General features: G+C 46.6%; 1 protein-coding gene across 1 annotated transcript in view; it reads left to right on the top strand.

Moving 5' to 3' along the window:
• The first annotated feature begins 4,657 nt into the window (after positions 1 to 4,657).
• TRPV4 (transient receptor potential cation channel subfamily V member 4) overlaps positions 4,658 to 7,746 on the top strand; it is a 619,663-nt gene continuing 616,574 nt past the window's right edge. The window contains exon 1 of the mRNA XM_086943119.1: positions 4,658 to 4,768. The gene's annotated coding sequence lies outside the window, so the exon portion shown is untranslated. The remainder of the gene's footprint in view (positions 4,769 to 7,746) is intronic.

Here is a 7,746-nt window from a genome sequence, read left to right as displayed (position 1 = left end):
GGAAACGGCCGGGGTTAAGGGCTAGGAGGGTGGAGGCATTGTAAGTAATGCGGGAGGGGTGGACATTACGAGGACCAGGGGGTATGGCGCTGGGCGCGGTCCAGGCGCGGACGGGCGTAGACGGGCTTACCTTTGGCGCAGCTTAGGCGCGGCCGTAGCGCGTGGACGCTGCACGTGGGATCATCTGACATATATGGACAGTGGAGGGGGCGGAGCGTGGGAGGGTCAGCAGGGGGGCGGGATCAGAGAGGCGGGTCAGGGGAGAGCAAAACACAAAATGGAGGAATGAAAGTGAAAACAAACAGTGAAGGCAGAGTGCAATGCTCGCCGGCAAGCTATCAAAGGCACCTAAAACCTGCACAATGTGTACACCTAAAGCGCTATCCACAAAGCAATCAACCTTGGAAGCGTTACACAACACAGAAGTCTAAGCGATAAATACACAGCGCTAATTAAATGAGCACAATTGGATTTCCTAAGCGCTACACGATAATGATCTTCAAAGCGCAACAGTTTCCAAGGCGCTGCAAGAGCGAGAGCTTCAAAGCGCGACTATGCACAGAGCGCGAGGCAGATAATACTTTAAAGTTTACAAAGCGCTTCAAGAGTGAGAGCTTCAAAGCGCGACTATGCACAGAGCGCGAGGCAGATAATACTTTAAAGTTTACAAAGCGCTTCAAGAGTGAGAGCTTCAAAGCGCGACTATGCTGCCTGAGGCTACGATACCAGGTGCAGTCGGGAGGTCGAGGGTGCAAGAGGCTTCAGCTGCGGGCTGTATGGGCTGCAGATAGATCGAGCAGGGAGCGTGGGGGAGCAACCGTTCCGGACGGAATCCAGGTGGTCACAGCTGGGCTTGGGCTGAGGAGAGTCAGCTATTCGTGTGTGGGAGGGTCAGCAGGGAGGCGGGATCAGAGAGGCGGGTCAGGGGAGAGCAAAACACAAAATGGAGGAATGAAAGTGAAAACAAACAGCGAAGGCACAGTGCAATGCTCGCCGGCAAGCTATCAAAGGCACCTAAAACCTGCACAATGTGTACACCTAAAGCGCTATCCACAAAGCAATCAACCTTGGAAGCGTTACACAACACAGAAGTCTAAGCGATAAATACACAGCGCTAATTAAATGAGCACAATTGGATTTCCTAAGCGCTACACGATAATGATCTTCAAAGCGCAACAGTTTCCAAGGCACTGCAAGAGCGAGAGCTTCAAAGCGCGACTATGCACAGAGCGCGAGGCAGATAATACTTTAAAGTTTACAAAGCGCTTCAAGAGTGAGAGCTTCAAAGCGCGACTATGCACAGAGCGCGTGGCAGATAATACTTTAAAGTTTACAAAGCGCTTCAAGAGTGAGAGCTTCAAAGCGCGACTATGCTGCCTGAGGCTACGATACCAGGTGCAGTCGGGAGGTCGAGGGTGCAAGAGGCTTCAGCTGCGGGCTGTATGGGCTGCAGATAGATCGAGCAGGGAGCGTGGGGGAGCAACCGTTCCGGACGGAATCCAGGTGGAAAGCGTCACACCAAGCCACACACAGCTTAGTCTCAGTGAATAGGAGAAGAGTCCCAGGGCGGGATAGATTGGAGGGTGCGGGGTTTGAGAAAAATATGTTTGAGGAGCGTGGCCTATCTGCACTAAGATAACAAAAAAGAAAGGGGAAGAAGCAGGATATGCAGGCCTATTGAGGAGTAAACGGGGGAAAATGTTAAAAACTAGTTTCAGGCCGTCAGCTGATCCAGTCAAAAGCGAAGGTAAAGAGGAAAGTGTGCAGCAAGGGTGAGACAACCACAAGAAAAGGAAGGAACGTTATCCAATCACGAGCAAGGGGCTGACCCAAAGCCCATTCTTTGTAGTATTGTATGAAATGTTGTCTGTGACAGCCATCTGAAGCTGTCTGCCGCTAAAATACCAAAATATATGTAACCCCCTTCCATGCTGATGACGAACCCCAGCCGTCATGCACTACAGTGCTCGTGTGCTGATGACGGCTGGGGTTCGTCATGGCCCGCCCGTGTTCGGCCGGCGGCCGCACACGGGAAAAATCGCGGCCGCATCGAAGGGGAAGAAATGCTTTAGTAGATGGCGCAATACTGCCATCTACGGGTTAAAATAAAAACATGAAAATTCGAGTTTTTCTATTGTATTCCCCCAATAAATTTTAATCGAATTTAACATTCATTAAAGTGATGCTTTAACAAACTGAATATGTGGGCAAAAACAACCTCGAAATTCATCTCCTGAGATTAAACTCAAAATAACGAAGGGCCCCAAAACATTATCACGCCCTTGCTTACATAGATGTATTAATAGTGGTTTAGCAGTATGTCATGATTACAAAGACATTTGCAGTGCCCTCGCATCAATCTTTCAATGCAAAACCTTTTGCATGAAAAAGATGTTCGAGGCTGCCCTTTGCCCTTCTTTGTGTCTGTAACCCTGCTGTTACAATACTTTCACAAAGTCACGTTACTGCAACACTAGGAATGAATCCCATCTAAACAAACACACAAACGGTAGAAAGGTAGACACCAGGTGAGTGATGATACTAATCACTGAAATGTTTAATTATTTAATTATATTCTTGATGAAGGATCCCCTCATAGGAGAAAGGTGTTCCTTGTAACTTTTGCAGTGAATGATTCACTGGCCTCACACCAAGCAATGTATCAGAACAGTGAAGCTCTCCCCGTCTGCACCTGTAACTTGTTGCTCTCAAATTTTGGAATAGAGAAGCCGACTACTCATCCTACACATTAGTAACCTCACACGGAGTGGGGCCTGGCCCTTTAAAATAAGAAAATGTACTTCCTTTAGAACGTGGAGGTCTTGAAGTCATATATGATCTCTTACAAAAAAAGATACCCCCAGCACGACTGTGCCATAGAGGACTATGTGGAAGGATTTGACCGTGTAAACGTCTACGGTTGGGTATAAGCCACCATTGTGGCTAGGAGGCTCTGTCCTGATCTCTGTGCCCATATATCATTCGCCTATATGTCAAGAATGCCCATACTGCAGCCACATTAAGGTCTCTCTGGTTGTGAGAAAAGCCAGCCACAATTTTGGTGTTAGAATTCCTTGCCAAAACAAGATGAAAGTCAGTCCAGATCATTGTTACCTAGAAACTAGAAAATGAAAAGAAAAATCCCTATCACGATCAACATTTCTAATATACACATTAACAACAATTGGAGCAAAGCCTGGTTGATGAACACATTGTAAGGCCTGAACATATGGAGAATGTTTTTGATATGCTTGCAATCAAGTTGTATTGCCAGATTCTTCCTTGTCAGCCAGAACAGAAACAACATTGAATCACCAAAGCCAAGAAGGATCCAGATCTCTTGGTTCAAAATAATATAAACAGACAACAAATATGCACAATGATCAATGAGTATGCATAAGATAGAAGGAGGATCGCAGGACACATGTGGCACAACCCCAACTGAGATCAACCTTAGCTTTCTGACATCTGTGCTGGTGTGTGGTGAGCTCAGGTGGCTTAGAGATTAGGCCCAGCTTGTTCTGGCCTCTGATTAGCCACAGACAGTGCCCTGCACCTGCGCTGATCCCAAGAATTTGCAGTGCTGCAGGCTGCTCATAGAGATGTTGTCGATAAAGTCCTCTCTCGAGCCCTGCCACCATCTGGTTGCAGCGAGGGTCATGCTAGCTGAAAACAAGATGGTACCAGGTCAAGAGGGTGGCAACGGTATACAACTGTTACAACAAAGTTTTTACAACGCACTACCATTACAACGCAGGCATTACCACGCTTACCATTACAACGCATTGCGCTGGGGGCGCTCTAGGATAGGGAATAAGTTTAATTTTCTATCCAACACCTTCCCTAGTGTCCACGGGGACTGGAGTTGGAATAGAAAATTATACTTACCACTATCCAGCACCTCTAAGTGCTATGCGTTGTAACGGTATTCGTTGTAAATACCGCGTTGTAATGGTATGCGTGGTAAAAGTATGCGTTGTAACGTCATACATCCCTCCTGATCAGCCCTGACTGCAATGCTTCTTGGAGGCAGAGTGGTCAGCCAGAAGATAACTCCACCTCCCCCCTATACATTGCCCTCTTAGCCTGGGACAACATAGGACATTCTGCCTGACACAAAAATAATTAAGTTCTTGCAGCTTAATATTGGCACTGCTCTTTTTCAACACAATTCTATGTAAGCCATGCCGTATTTTGACTGCTATGGCGATGTAGGATTCTGAATCACTTAAGCTGACCATACTGATTCAGACTTCCTTTTCCCAAAGTGTGGCAAGTTTACGCAAGTTAACTTTAGTCCAAAAACTTTTTACCCTCTTTGTTCTCCTCTTTAGTACATCACACCCCCACAATTTGAATTATGTTGGCACTGTAGTCTGCAAAACGAATCATTTCCGATTTCAACAGCAAACGCACTGCAACATTTGTGAAAGATGTGTGTGACCCAGCAGAACTCGTTCTGCTCTCGGCGACCAACTGGGGCGTTAAGACTTTTCCCACTGGAAGGTGCAGGTGAAATGTATCCTGCCGCCGCCTCTTGGCTGCGCCTCTGCTTGACGGTATCACACTTCCCGCTGAATGGCGGCTGCTCGGGTTACAGCCGAGGAGGACAAAGGCTGCCGGCGTTCTTCTCACGGAGGTGGACCGGGCGGCGGGTGTGAGTGAGGGGCCCCGGCAGCAGGTGAGTGCGGTGGGAGTGACGACAGGGGCCTGCTTCAGAGGAAGGAAGGGCGGATGCTGCGCGTGACGGATGGCCCGGGGCAGACAGGTGAGCGATGGATGCGAGGGAGAGTTTGTCTCCCAGGGAGGAAGCGGTGATGACGGCGTGTGCGTGATGGAGGGAGCGGAGGAGAGTGATGCGCTTGACTTGTAGAATAATGATGCGTGAGGGGACCCAGGGAAGCGAAAGAGTAGGGACCGTCAGGTGGAAGTTGTCTCACAGGAAGCTACGAAAATGCGACTGCTTGCATTTTTATTGATGAAGCGCAACATTACCATTATGGATAGCTTCAAAGCTCGAGTCGGTGGGGGCAGTACAGTGTGTGTGGGTCATTTTCTCAAAGAAAAGAGAGGGTGGACTGGCCATGCGGGACCCATGGAAAATCCCTGTCAGCTGATGACCAGCGGGGCTGTTTCTAGGAGCTGGGGGGTGAGTCACCAGCATTCCATCCCAGCTCGCAGCCCAGAGGGAGTCACACTATTTTTGGAGGAATGTGTATAATGTCCCCCTCTTCCTCATCCCTCCAGGAGATGTCCTACTAACTCTCTGCACTCACTCAGACCACTAGGGGTTGGGATGAGCCATTTCCCAGGGCTGCTTCTTGCTCCCTGCCCTCCACTGGCAGGGTGTGTGAGGGAGAGACCCAAGCCAAAAGGGAAGATCATCCTGGAGTCATTCTGAAGTCACCCAATGACTTCAGCGGGGCTATTCCTGTAATTATCTGGGGAAGTCATTGCAGGCTACCCTGAACTATGCATAAAGGACAAAATATTTAAATGAGATGACTAGAGTTATCACTGAAACTTCTCCAGGATTAGTTCCTGATTACTTCAGTGGAAAACATGTGATGGTGTTTTACAGGATGACCCCATGATGATTTCGGGATTAGACCGTATTACTCCAGGATGGATTCCTGATTATTTCACTGGAAAAGGTGATGATAATTTACTAGAGCCAGAAACAGGTGAGCGCTCGGTCTGCTGCTAAAGGGGGAATGGGACTAGAGGAGAATAGGCACGAGTGACTGCTTCAGTGAGAGCGAGCCAGTTGGTGGTGTACGTGGGTGAAGTAGGAAGAGAAAAGTGCAGGTCCATGGTGCTTTAGGAAGAAACAGAGGAGATCGGAGTACGTTGCAAGAGAGTGTCTGTCGTAGAGGAAGGATGGGAAGAACGACAGTACTGCTGAGGTATGGGATGAGATATGGACAGGAGGGCTTCACAGCGGGAATACAGTCGGACAGAGAGTGACCCCACGAGGAAGATGTGAGTGCACGCCCGTTGTTTCTGGTTGGCACCTCTTTGATTAATAGAATCTGTCTCGTACACATTGCTGCAGCTGCCGCAACTTCGTCCAAACCCAAAAACCCACATTTCACACCTGGAGCCTGTAGGTGTCACCTGTAGTTGCTTAACTCAAGTGTTCACTAAGACGAGGAGACATAAGGTGAGAATACAGGCGGGATGGCTGTCTGCTTAGGGAGAGAGTGGAACATGCCTATGAAGGAGGGCTACTAGGGTGGAGGCATGAGGAGGGTGGGATCAGACGCCAGGTGGTGGTATTTTAAGGTGGGAAAGAGGGGATGGTGGCAGGGAGGTTAGAGGTAGGGCCTGTCTTCTAGTTGTTGGCAAGGTGCTTTGAGGTTGCCGAGTGGTGTTGGGAGCCGCATGCTGGTGAAATGCTTTACTGACGACTTTGCCACTTCATAACTCTGCAGTACTCATATGCGCTGGCAAATTGTTATGTTTTTGGTATTGCTATAGCTTCTATTATTGGTATGAACTTGCAGCACATTCTGTAGTCTGGCAGTGACTTTCCAAATAGTTATGAGATTTCCATTGCACACCAGATTGAGATTGGGCTTGTGAAGATATACAATCAGCAGGGTGAGTGAGCATGTTTGTAGGTGAAGTTAATGTGGGAACTCCAGTGATTTGTGGGTAAATGTTTCTGTTTTCTGCTGGGAGAGACTGAAGGGCTGTATTGAATCACTCACACATCTTCTAGGATGGTAAGCAGGCCCATTTACTAACAGAAGAGTATGTGTGGGTAAGACAGTGGCATGTTTGCGCTGTGTTTGGGCTGTGTTTGATGTATGTTATGCATACATGGGGTGTCCTGGTGGAGTATGCTGTAGTGAGCACCATGTCCTGTAGCAAATATTCAGATGCACCAAGTGCAATATGCAATTTATTACGATTGTTGAGTGTGGGTCATGACTAGGTATGACCGGTACAGGTAAGAGTGATGGGCGGGGCAGGCGGGGAGCTGACATATGATGGGATAGGGAAAATAAAAGAAAGAAATAAAACCACTTACCTTGCGCTTCATACACAGACCTCTCAGCCTTTGGGCTAGTGTCTAAAGACGTCACCAGAACACCAAAGTGGCAATAATATTTTGATTGTATTGCACACTTCTCCATGATGTATGATCTTTCTCTTTAAATACAAATATAAATATTTATGTATAAGATGATCTTTTATTAATAGCTGAACATTTTTTAAGTGTCATAGTTATGCACTGTTTGCTTACCTAACTTAAGTATTAGAATCTTAATTTGTGTTCAAAAAAATTTAATAATATTAAAGTAAATTTGAATATTAGTATTAACATATTAAAAGTGTACCTTATATTATATGCATTTCATCTTTGCATCTTCTATTTGAGTATTCTACCACATGTTACATGGATGTAATCATAGTATTATATTTGTGAAAAAAGTAGATTGTTCGGACAAAAACATGTAACACTATATATTGTATGAGTATGTTCCAAGACATTCTGCACTTAAACTAAATTTTAGATATAATAATATTGTAGTGTTCCACACAAACTGCATATTTTCCATATAATATTGCTTTTAGGTATTTCAATTTGTAGAATTCCTGTTATTATTAATTTAGCATTGTTTGTTGTTCCTCTCCTCCAAAGCATTGAGCAAGACAAGAAAGATACATATCAGCCCTCATGCCTTCTCCTGAGTGTTGGGGTGATTTTTCCATGCCTGGCTTCGCCTAAGGTCCAGA

Source organism: Lissotriton vulgaris, chromosome 11 (genome assembly GCF_964263255.1).
Source record: "Lissotriton vulgaris chromosome 11, aLisVul1.2, whole genome shotgun sequence".
In the NCBI taxonomy this organism is placed as follows: Eukaryota; Metazoa; Chordata; class Amphibia; order Caudata; family Salamandridae; genus Lissotriton; species Lissotriton vulgaris.
Note: the sequence above shows the minus strand (reverse complement) of the source record. Positions and strands in the feature narration are given on the sequence as shown.